An 11,338-nucleotide genomic window follows, 5' to 3' on the forward strand; every position below is an offset into this window, starting at 1 on the left:
CCCAAAGGCATGATACTCAGATGGGCCTGACAGGTGTGGCCTCCTCTTGCAATGAACTGATGCTGGGTTGTCTTCAGGTGTCACCAGAGTCCCCGCAAGGCACATCTGGGGAGGGAAACACAGGGTTTTGGTAAAGTCATTATTAATCTGGTGTAAAAAGAGTCACCGCTATGATTTCCTTTTTACTTGGAATCTGTTTCTTTTTTTTTGTCTTTTAATGAATCTTTATTGTTCAGATTATTACAGTTGTTCCTCTTTTTCCCCCCCATAGCTCCCCTCCACCCAGTTCCCACCCCACCTTCTGCCCTTATCCCCCCACTGTCCTCATCCATAGGTGTACGATTTTTGTCCAGTCTCTTCCCGCACCCCCACACCCCTTTCCACCCCCCGAGAATAGTCAGTCCATTCCATTTCTATGCCCCTGATTCTATTATATTCACCAGTTTATTCTGTTCATCAGATTTTTTATTCACTTGATTTTTTTAGATTCACTTGTTGATAGATGTGTATTTGTTGTTCATAATTTGTATCTTTACCTTTTTCGTCTTCTTCCTCTTCTTAAAGGATACCTTTCAGCATTTCATTTAATACTGGTTTGGTGGTGATGAACTCCTTTAGCTTTTTCTTATCTGTGAAGCTCTTTATCTGACCTTCAATTCTGAATGATAGCTTTGCTGGGTAAAGTAATCTTGGTTGTAGTTTCTTGCTATTCATCACTTTGAATATTTCTTGCCATTCCCTTCTGGCCTGCATAGTTTCTGTTGAGAAGTCAGCTGACAATCATATGGGTACTCCCTTGTAGGTAACGAACTGTTTTTCTCTTGCTGCTTTCTTCAAACAAAATGATGAAAGCCGTTATCAGTGAGACAAGATTCACTTTTTAAACTACAGACATATGGCAGCTTACTTAGCGTGAAAACATTGTGCTTGAACCATCCATGTGTATTTTTAAAGAATTTTAAAAAGAAAGGCTGTAGAAATGCTAATTGCCCTATTTTGTTTGTTAGTTCATTTGAAACCTGAATAATTTTGTTAACCAGTGTCACCCCAGGAAATTCAATGCAAAAATAAATGAAAAAAGAGAATAAATGATCCTTGCTGGGCCTGTGTGCCTGATCAGGCTCGGGCAATTTCTAACTAATTGAATTGATCACTGTGAGACCATCCCACTTTGTAGAGAAGAAAAGCAGGCAAACTGGCCCCATCTAGGTCTTTCATGGATCCCACTTATTAAGCTGTGATTGGCTCAACCACAGAGCCAAGCACATACATCGCCGTCTCATTCATTCGCTCACAAAGTATTTATTGATTACCTGCCACGTGCCAAGCATTTTTCTAGGGGTTGGGGAATCAGCAGTAACTAAAGCAACATATTTGCCCTCATAGTGCTTTCATTCTAGTGGGGGAGACAGACACTCTCAAAATAAACGAAGCATAAAGTGTGTTACAAGGTGACACGTACTATGGAAAAAGGCAGAGAAAGGGGAAGGGGATGCCATATAGAATGAGGTCATCAGGGTAGCTCCCAGGTTACTTTTGGGCAAAGATTAAAGGAGGTCAGGGGCCCAGCCGGTGCAGGGACAGGCTGAGCAGAGATTTCTAGCATGTCTGAAGAGAAGCCAGGAAACCAAAGTGTCTGGACCCCTGTGAGCAAGGGGGAGCAGTAGGGATGAGCCAGACAGGAAAGGGGGTGACAGTCACTTAGGGCATGTGCCTATGGAAGGACCCTTGTGCACTGTTTTGAGTGAAACATGAAGCCAATCCAGGGTGTTACGGAGGAGTCACATGATATGCTCACAGTGTAAAAGGATTCTTGAATTGAATTCGCTGACAGCCTGTGTTATTTTGGTCAAAACATTAAAATAAAATAAAAAAGAGCTTGCAGGCAAAGTTGCCCCTGGGTATAGTGGGGAGACCGATGCCAACCCTTGTACAGGTGGCTAACACCCATCGCTGCCTAAAGCCTCTGTGCTTTGCTCAGCAATGCCAATCCAGGGGCAAAGGGTGTGGGCCCTGGCGCCAGCGTGGCTCCAGGTCAAGGTTCTCCACCCCTCCTTCTTTTGGCGCCCCTGGTTGCAGGAGGAGGGTGGACCTGGGAAATGGAATATTCATTCTTATACCCTGAGGAGCTATGCCTGGTCACAACAGACGCATTCTAGAGAATGCATGCTACGGTTGCCTGAATCAGTCTTCGCTTCTCAACTTTGGTCTTGGTGCAGTTATTCATTTCATGGCTCATGGTCAGTGGTTTCTACAAAACCTGTGGCATTCTGGCATGATTTTTGAGTTGTTTTAAATTTGAGAAATAGCCTGGGAGATGTAGTTTGAGTGTAAACTTTTTAAAAAAATATATTTTATTTATTTTTTTACAGAGAGGAAGGGAGAGGGATAGAGAGCTAGAGGAGCTATGCCTGGTCACAACAGACGCATTCTAGAGAATGCATGCTACGATTGCCTGAATCAGTCTTCGCTTCTAAACTTTGGTCTTGGTGCAGTTATTCATTTCATGGCTCATGGTCAGTGGTTTCTACAAAACCTGTGGCATTCTGGCATGATTTTTGAGTTGTTTTAAATTTGAGAAATAGCCTGGGAGATATAGTTTGAGTGTAAACTTTTGATGTTGAAATCACGGGGATTGTTCTTTGTCCTGAAGACAATAAGGTCCTTGGTGTAAACTTTTGATGTTGAAATCATGGGGATTGTTCTTTGTCCTGAAGACAATAAGGTCCTTGGCCAGAGGCTTATGACAAGTGGGATGGGTATGTCTGCAGCGAGGCAGAAGAAGGTATCCAAAGGCTTTGGGAGATGGAAACGCTAGAGCAGATTTATCATGTGAGAAGACTCACCCACCTCCTAGCTGTGTCCCCCCAGAAGGTCTAGAGGGCACCTAGAGGGCACTCTATTCACCAAGGCCGGAGGGGAAATGCATTTGTGTGAGTGTGTGTATGTGCACTTGATAGCTCTCTCTGAAGGTTGTGTTGCAGGGGGTGACCATTCTGGCTACCTGGCTGGTGGCTAGTGAGGCCCGGCCTGCTGCATAGCGAACTTGATGTAGCAGACAGTAGCAGGCAGGGAAGGGCAGGGAGGAGAAAACTGGTCCCAGTTCTGTCATTACCTCCCTGGGTGTCTGGGCAAGTCACTTTGCCTTTCTGAGTCTCGGTTTTCTCATCTTTAAGAGGAAAGGTTGGGCTGGAAGTCAGTGATTCTCAACTTTGGCTGCATATTGCAATCACTCAGGGGACTTTAGTACTAATGTCCAGGTGCCATACTAGAGATCGTGATTAGCTCGGCAGGGGTGGGGATCTAACTCTACTGTCTTTAGCATGTCCCCAGGGACTCAAACATGCATCAGGGTGAGCCCCACCGGATGAGCTCATGGCTGAGACCCCTCCAGCTCTGACGGGCCCAGTCTCCACAATTGTCCTCATTGAGAGAAAGAGAGAGTCTGGCACATTTGAATTCAAAGCTGCAAAGGGCCTTTGAGGAGAACCACCACTCCCCCGCCGCCCCCCTCCCCCAAAACTCCTGCTTTTAAAATTAAAATATGCAGTATTTCTCTTTTAAGGAAGAAATTTGACTGACCAGCCTGCAGAGAGGGGGGGTTGAAGAAGAGCCCAAATATTTGCTCTCGGCATTTTCGTGATATTTTTCAGGGCTGCTCAAAGATCTGTCCACCATATGTGTCTGTGTCTGAGACACAGGCCAGAATCTGTCCTTGTGTTTAATATAGACCCTGCCATATGCCTGTTATCCTTCTATTGATTCAGAAAGAAACCTGGACTTTTGCTTGCTGAAGGATGCTCTCACTTCTTGGTCTTGTCTCTACCTGCTTCTCCACCTAGCCTTTGAAAAAGGGTAGCTCCCATTCTGTGAACAGGGGGATCGGTTCTGGTTTCTGAGCCTGACTCAGTCACGAGCTAGCTGTGTGACCTTGAACACGTACCTTTCCTCCATGGCCTCTGTTTTCTCATCTTCTGAATGTGTAGCTACAAAGCGTCTTATGGATAAAGTGCTCTATGCTAATGCTATTGTAGGAAACCTTATTTATTCATCCAGAACATTAAGCTGAGCTACCTTTCTGAAGAAAAATGGACTCCACGCTGTTGCAAAGCGCTTGTGCTCATTGATGACTGAGGGGAATTTATGGAGAGCATGTTTCCAACTTGGTCAACCTGAAAAGAACGGTGGGCCTTTCCCACCACTGGTCCCAGGCAACAATACAGTAAGCCCAGCGTAGAAGCACTTAGAGCAAGGGCTGCTAGATGGCGCTGTTTCCCCAGGTTTCCAGGCAGTCTGCGTTTTAGCAGATGGCTTTTGGAGGAGAATTAACAATTAATGTCCACCGTATCAGCCAAAACCTGCAGAAAATATGTTATACTCCAGAAACCACAGAGAGCTGAGATTGCTCAAAGACACCCTGCCGCCAGCCTGGTCCTCTGCTGGCCAAAAATGTAATCATACACAGCCTGCCCCGTGCACAAATCGGTCCCACAAACAAGGGACATTAATAACAAGGGTAAATAAGGAAGATTATAGTACATGATTTGTGTTCTTGTTGCCTCAGCTTTATTACATTTTATTCGGGAAGCTTCTCTGCATATAATAGTTACAAAACAATTACCACTGGGCTAGCGGGTGATGATAAGGCAAAACCAATTCTGATGCGAGTTCACTTTCCAACAGTAAAAGAGGAAACCACCGGATGAGACACACGCTGTTCCTCTGAGTCCGTATGGACGCTTCTAGGGTGTCACGAATCTGTGGTGGCAGGCAGGAGAGGTTTCTTGTGTTCCTCCGACCTTTACGCTTCTATAATAAGGATTTGAATACCGCAGATGCCAGCCTCTTCATCAAAAGGCAAAGGTGTTCTTTGTCAGCAAGGACAGTGTTGGGGAGGTCAGGACGAGGGAAGGGCGAAGAGGTCATGTGGCCCATTCTTAGCTCTGCTTCTTGCATTTCCCCTTCAATGTTGGTAGCCCTCATTATCAATATTTCCAATGATGCTCGGTGGGGTGACGGGAGACCAGCCCTTTAGGAGAGGAGGGAGCCGTAAGGTCTGCTTCCCTGCCTGGCCTTTGATGGCCTTCCATCTTGCAGATCTGGGCATATGGAGGGGGTGGTTGGGAGAACCCACAGGGCAGTTCTCTCTTGCATGCACCGGCCGCGCTCTGAAGTACCAACCCCGCACCTTCTGCAGCGCTCCCCTCTCCTGCTGGCTGACTCCTGACTTCTCCTTGCCCAGAACCAGCCATCTGTCAAAATTAAATCATTAACGGCTTCACCCTCCCTCTGCCACTCCGTTTCCAGCTCAGTTTTGCAGGCTGGGGAGACAGAAGGAAGGAAACCCGGGCATTTTCTTCATGTCTCTCTTCTGGTTGAATCCTGCCTTTTGTGTATTCATGGTGTGCATTGTTTAGATGGAGGAAAATGTCCCCAGTGCCAACATCTCTGGTGTGAATCCAAAACCTAGTATTTTCAATCAACACCGCAGACCCCAGCTGCTGAGAGGGTGAGTGGTGGTGGTGGTGGGGGGGGAGGTGCCCAGAAGAGCATCACCCCTCCTGGCAGGGAAAAGCGAGTCCCTTTGACCGGAGGCTGGCGCCAATTACTATTCTAACTGCCCTCCCCCACAGCCCCAGAGGCAGCTGGAAAGGAAAGCACACACTGGGAGTCCCCGCAGCGTCTTGCTGGCTCCTAAGGCGTCAGGCATTTGCCCATCTGGTGAGGCCTCCAGAGCAGAGGGCCTAATTAAGTGTCATCTGGCCACCTGAGAAGGCTCGGTGGGCCTCCCTGGCTTCCCCCTCCTCCAGGCAGGACTCAGCTCTCCCAGCTGCAGATCTCTGGAGCTTGTTTGATTGAGCAGCTGCTCTGGCTAATTATTGGACAGCAGGGTCCCCAGGTGGCTGCCTCAGACTGGAGGGGATGGGCAGAGAGAGGGCTGAGGAACATAATGGGACAAGGAGGGGAACAATAGCAGGGGTGGTGAGAGAGGGGTCAGAGGAAGAAGAAACAGAGAGCAGAGCTGCATGAGCATCACCTGAGCTGGGAGACCCGCGTAGATCCATAGGTGGGCCCATCCATGGGAGAACGCCCTGTCCCCCCACTCCCCACCTCTCACCTCCCACCACACCGAGATACTCTATGTTCCTGCCCTTTGCTTCACTTTTAGCATCACCTTCCACCCAGCCTTGCTCCTTCAGTCCAGGGACTAACCAACAGTTTTTTCATTGGGAGAACATGGCCATAGAGGCCTGAAGTGGGGGCAGAAGGAGGAGGATAACCCAGAGGCTTGAGGAAGAGGATGGTGTTCAAATCAAAATTATTCTTTGCCCTTGTTGGACTTTTGGACATGCAAGCATGTATGTGTTTTAAGGTGTTTTGCACCCTAGTGTCCCTCAACCATGGTGGTTGTGCGGTTGCTGATATGCATGGCAGGCTCTGCCCACTACTTCTTGGGTGTTTTTCCCTGTGTCTGGGCAATCACCCCATGACATGAGACAAATGGAAAGAATAAGGGGACAAATTCAGGGGAAACAGAATGGGAAGTAAAACCATTCACAGCAGTTGTATTGGCAAAAGGTGCACCTCCAGGTTACTGATGCCCTGCTTTGACCTTCACTTGCTTAGAAGCTAGGCGGAGCCACGGAGACACTTACTAGTAATTCCATGGTTTTCTCTCTTGTAATGGAGGATCACTGGGAGCAATAAGATTGTGTTGAGTGAGACTAGGACTAGGTCCCCGGACTCCAGTTTAATATCTGGTCCTGCGACCATGGGTAAATCATTCTGTTTCCTCTGTCCTCCACGTTCCCATTGGAAAATGTCAGAGAATGCTTCTTTCAGTGTGCCAGAAGTTACCCTTTCCTGAGCATATTAGAGGTTAGAATTTCATGTCACTATATTTGGCTTAACAGGGCTCAAGAGGAAATGGCTTTCTCCCCGCCTAACCCCAAACTGCCATAATGTGATCGATCAAAGGCAGTTTTGTTCTAGGAAAAGGAAAACTGGTAGATGGAGAACAGATGTTTTGAGACTGATCATGTGTGCCCCAAACATCAGAAGGGTGTGCTGTACAGATGTGCACCAGTTGTTGACAGCTGTAGCAGGAATTAAAAGGGTGGTGGGATTTTCAAAGTGACAGGAAGATAATCTCATTAAGCCGTTGATGTCTTGTCTGGTTCCCATGTAACTGTAGGCCCATCTCTTGTGAATCCAGGGATGATGTGGGAAGCCTCAGCCTGCCATAGAAGGATTCAGAGACTTGGATCCATCAGACAAGAGTCACAAGGTTGAGCAACTCTCTTCAGAACACTAGAATCCTTTAATTCCATTCATGGTCATCTTTGGCTCCTTTGAATGTCCTCTGGGCACAGAGTGGACCCAGTGGAGGGAGAGGGGGAAGCAAAGGAAGAGAATCATCCTCCTAATGAGTGTCAGCTTTCAGCGGGGTGTAGAATGGTGGGAAGTTGGATTTCGTCCCTCTTAGAGGAAGGGTCATTATTTTAAAATTACTCTGGGGACCAAGATAAATCTTAGAGAATAGTTGTTACTGTTTACTGCAGGTCCCTAAGCATCCCCGATTTATCCTTGAGGTCCAATAGAAAATGACCAGATCTTTAAAGCTTATAGATTCTTCAGGGGGATTTGGTGGCCTCAAGAGGCCCAGCATGTCACTGTGGTGGGCACCTCTCCAGGGTCTCTGATGGATGGAAACCAATCCTCTGCTTGACTAACTCCCAACAAAAGTTGCCCAGGGCATTTCACTGTGGGCAGTTCAAGTGGTGAGAGGACCATTCCTTATTGTGAGCTAAAATCTGCTTCCTTGAAACTTCTCTCGCTAATCATAGTTCTACCCTCTGGAACAACACAGGATAAGTATAATGCCTTTTTCAGGTGAAAGCTCTTCATCTTTCCCTATGTTATAACAGTCCCTACATCTTCCTTCATACAAGACACACATTCCGAGTATGACAGAGTGTCAAACTCCCTCACCACCTGCTGTAGATGTCACCTGGATTTTTAGCATTTGCATCAGTCAGGACCCTGAAAGGAAAACACTCTCAACCCACCCAGTGGAGGGGAATTAATACAGGAGCTTCTTATATTGTTGTAGAAGGAGAGAAGGAACAAAAAGGCAAATGTGAGATAATGCATCACTAGTAACTGCAAGAAGCAGCTACCATTCCTAGAGCTGGAGAAGGTTGAGAGGGAGGGCCACTCAGGGGCAGAACGGGGACCAGGTTGAAGGTACAGGTAGTACGACAGTCTTACTGAGGCTGGGACCACCCAGGCTCTGTAGACATTCCTGTTGAGCTTGTAGTCAACTAAACTCCTTATTTACAGGAAACAGGTGAAGTATTTTAAAAAATGAGTGTTTGACTAAAGTTCAGGTCTCTAGTGGATCTACTTTTTTCTTGCTTTCCTAGCATATTGTCCCTTTCTTTTGGTAACGGTCCCTTCTTTTTCCCTTGGAGAAGTTGCCCTCTTCCATCCTTGTGGCTGGGTTGTCTGTCATATGACCCCAGCATCCCTGGTCACAGGGGAGGGCACATGAGACAAGCCTTGAAACTTAGGCAGAGATGCCGAGGGAACCTGGGCAGATGGCTGGTGGAACTGGGGCTGTCGATGGCACCTCTCTACAGAAATAGTATTTGGCTTCATCTACTGACATCCCTGCAGCTGCTCTGATTCTGGGTCTTCCTAAGACCTGGATGTCTTTTCTGCTATTGCAAACACTATCCAGTATCCTTTCTATAAAACCCTTTCTTACTTCGGTTAGCCAGGGTCTATTTCTATTGCTTACAACCAAATAACCTGGTATGATATGCAGTCCTGACTTGTAGGCAAGAAGGCACTGTCTTGCTTGGTTGAGATCAATCAAATATTGACTCTAAAGCCAGCACACAGCTATCCCTCCATCTCTTTGTCCTCAAAAATATTAGAAGCACAATGAATTAGTACCAGCTTGGAAAGTCATCTTCCCATGGTGTGCTGAAGAGATCTATCCTTATTGCTGAGTTCCAAAACCTGTGATGCAGGTGAATGTATGAAAACCAGGTCTGGAAAAGAATTTTGCTGTGACTGTTTTGATTTGTTCATATTGAAATGGGTGCATCAAATTGTAAAAACCTTTTTTTATTTCCTAACAAGGTCAACAGAGAACAACTCAACTCAAGGCTTCAGCCTATCACTGGGTTTGACCTTCCTGCACCTCTAAAATTCACTCAGAAATGGGCTGATCAGGAAGTGAGCATATACATAATTATGTTAATTGGCACTTTAGAAAAATTTCTTCAAATTAGATCATTTTACAGGGCTGTCAAAATATCTTCAAAGCAATTACATCAAAATATCACATATCAGCCCTAGCTGGTTTGACGCAGTGGATAAAGTATTGGCCCAAGGACTGAAGGGTCCCAGGTTCGATTCTAGTCAAGGGCATGTACCACGGTTGCAGGCTCAATTCCCAGCCTTGGTTGGGGTGTGAGCAGAAGGTAACAAGTGGATGTATCTCTCTCATATTGATGCTTCTCTCTCTCTCTCCCCTTCCCTTCCACTCTCTCTAAAAGTAAATGGGGAAATATCCTTGGATGAGGATTAACAACAACAACAAATCACGTATCTGATTTCTTTGTACCCATATGACTCATTAAAAATGTGCCAAATATATGGTTTTTGCAAGAAGAACACCCCCCATCACCACACTACTTTCCAGGGGACAGAATCAAGTTTATCAGCTGCATATTTATCCAGCCATTCAACTAGTTAAGAAAACTTTACTTCACTGTCAACCAGTCCATGTTTACCCATGTTATCCATAGAGATAGTTTGACAATGTCTTCTTGGAATCTGGACCAAGGAAAACATTGCCTTCCCCTGATAACTTCTCAACATGGAAACAAGATTAGTTTGGGAACGCTTGTTTCATAAGAATCATGTTGGCACAAATATTTATGTTTAATACTTACCTTGATAATCATTATCTTTTAAAAATTGGCCAGGTCTTGGTTTGAAGTAGGGAGGCTATCAAAAGAGGAATCCTAGTCCTGGCTGGTTTGGCTCAGTGGATAGAGCATTGCCTGTGGACTGAAGGGTCCCAGGTTTGATTTCAGTCAAGGGCACATGCCCAGGTGGCAGGCTCAGTCCCCAGTGGGGGGCATGCAGGTAGCAGCTGATCAATGATTCTCTCTCATCGTTGATGTTTTTCTCTCTCTCTCCTCCTTCTCTGAAATCAATAAAAACTATTTTTTAAAAAAGGGGGAGTCCCAGAAAGACCACCTACTGGCTGCCCTTCTGGGCACCTGAAGCCACACCACGCTCATCCGCTAAGGGGTCCACCCATGCAACCACATGCCCCTCTGATGTACTTATCTTTTGCTCTGGAGGGGCCTTGGAAAATATGATGAAACAGTTTATGAATTTCATATTTGTTGCCGTAAACCATCAAAGATAAATGAGTTTCTGGAAAACATTAAGAAAAACATTTATCTTCGAACAGCTCACTCTGAATTGGTTGAATTCTGGAGTACAGAATTTGAAGGCAGAATGAATAAGGTGTTTCATGTTTACAAGCTTTGCTCAATGAACTGAAGTTTAGAAAGGCTTGGATAAATATAAGGAATGCCAAGAACAATTTCTCATTCTAAATTTGGCTCTCGTGGATAGACAAGAGTTCTGAGGTTACTTATGCAGGACTGTGGTGCAAAAGAGAAAACTCTCCAAAAAGAGTCTATGAACTGGTTCTTTTCCCAAATTAAACCAGGTGGGCCAGCTCTGTGGGGTGACACATTTAAAAGGGCACTTGATGCCCATGTCAAATTAGGCTGCGAAAAACTAATTGGTGTTCTCCACCCAGAATCTAGAGCACCCAGCAGAGTTCATGCTCATTGGTGAAATGAGAGTTCAGACAGTCATGCACCTGGAGACATCAGTGTCTTGAGGATCTCAGACTCACGGTGGCTATTTGGGAAAATGTCAACTACCACGTGTCACAGTTGAATATGCTTCTGATTCCCACATCATTTTCAGCGTTGATGTAGTTTTCTACTGATATGTGAAGCATTTTGTTAACAGCTCTAAGATATGTCTGCAAAGGGGCTTCGATCCTCCCAAGAGATTCTCATTTTATGTGAAGGAGGTGGTACATTAATTAGCTGTGTCCCTTGCATTTTTGAAAGCCATCCCTGTCCTTTGTCACCGCCACTTCAGGAGATATCTCTGTTCATTCCCCCCACAGTATTTCAGTATCTGGAACACGTTAGAAATAGTTGCCACTACTTCATGATCTTGATTTTTAAAATTTGTTTCAGAATAACTCTTCTTCTGTATTTTGACAATT

The 11,338-nt window shown here is 45.7% G+C and overlaps 1 pseudogene; it reads left to right on the forward strand.

The window, feature by feature from the left end:
- Window positions 1–5,417: 5,417 nt before the first annotated feature.
- On the forward strand, window positions 5,418–11,039 carry LOC102255884 (annotated as a pseudogene).
- Window positions 11,040–11,338: the final 299 nt, after the last annotated feature.

The sequence above is a fragment of the Myotis brandtii genome, unplaced genomic scaffold (genome assembly GCF_000412655.1).
Source record: "Myotis brandtii unplaced genomic scaffold, ASM41265v1 scaffold200, whole genome shotgun sequence".
Taxonomy (NCBI): Eukaryota; Metazoa; Chordata; class Mammalia; order Chiroptera; family Vespertilionidae; genus Myotis; species Myotis brandtii.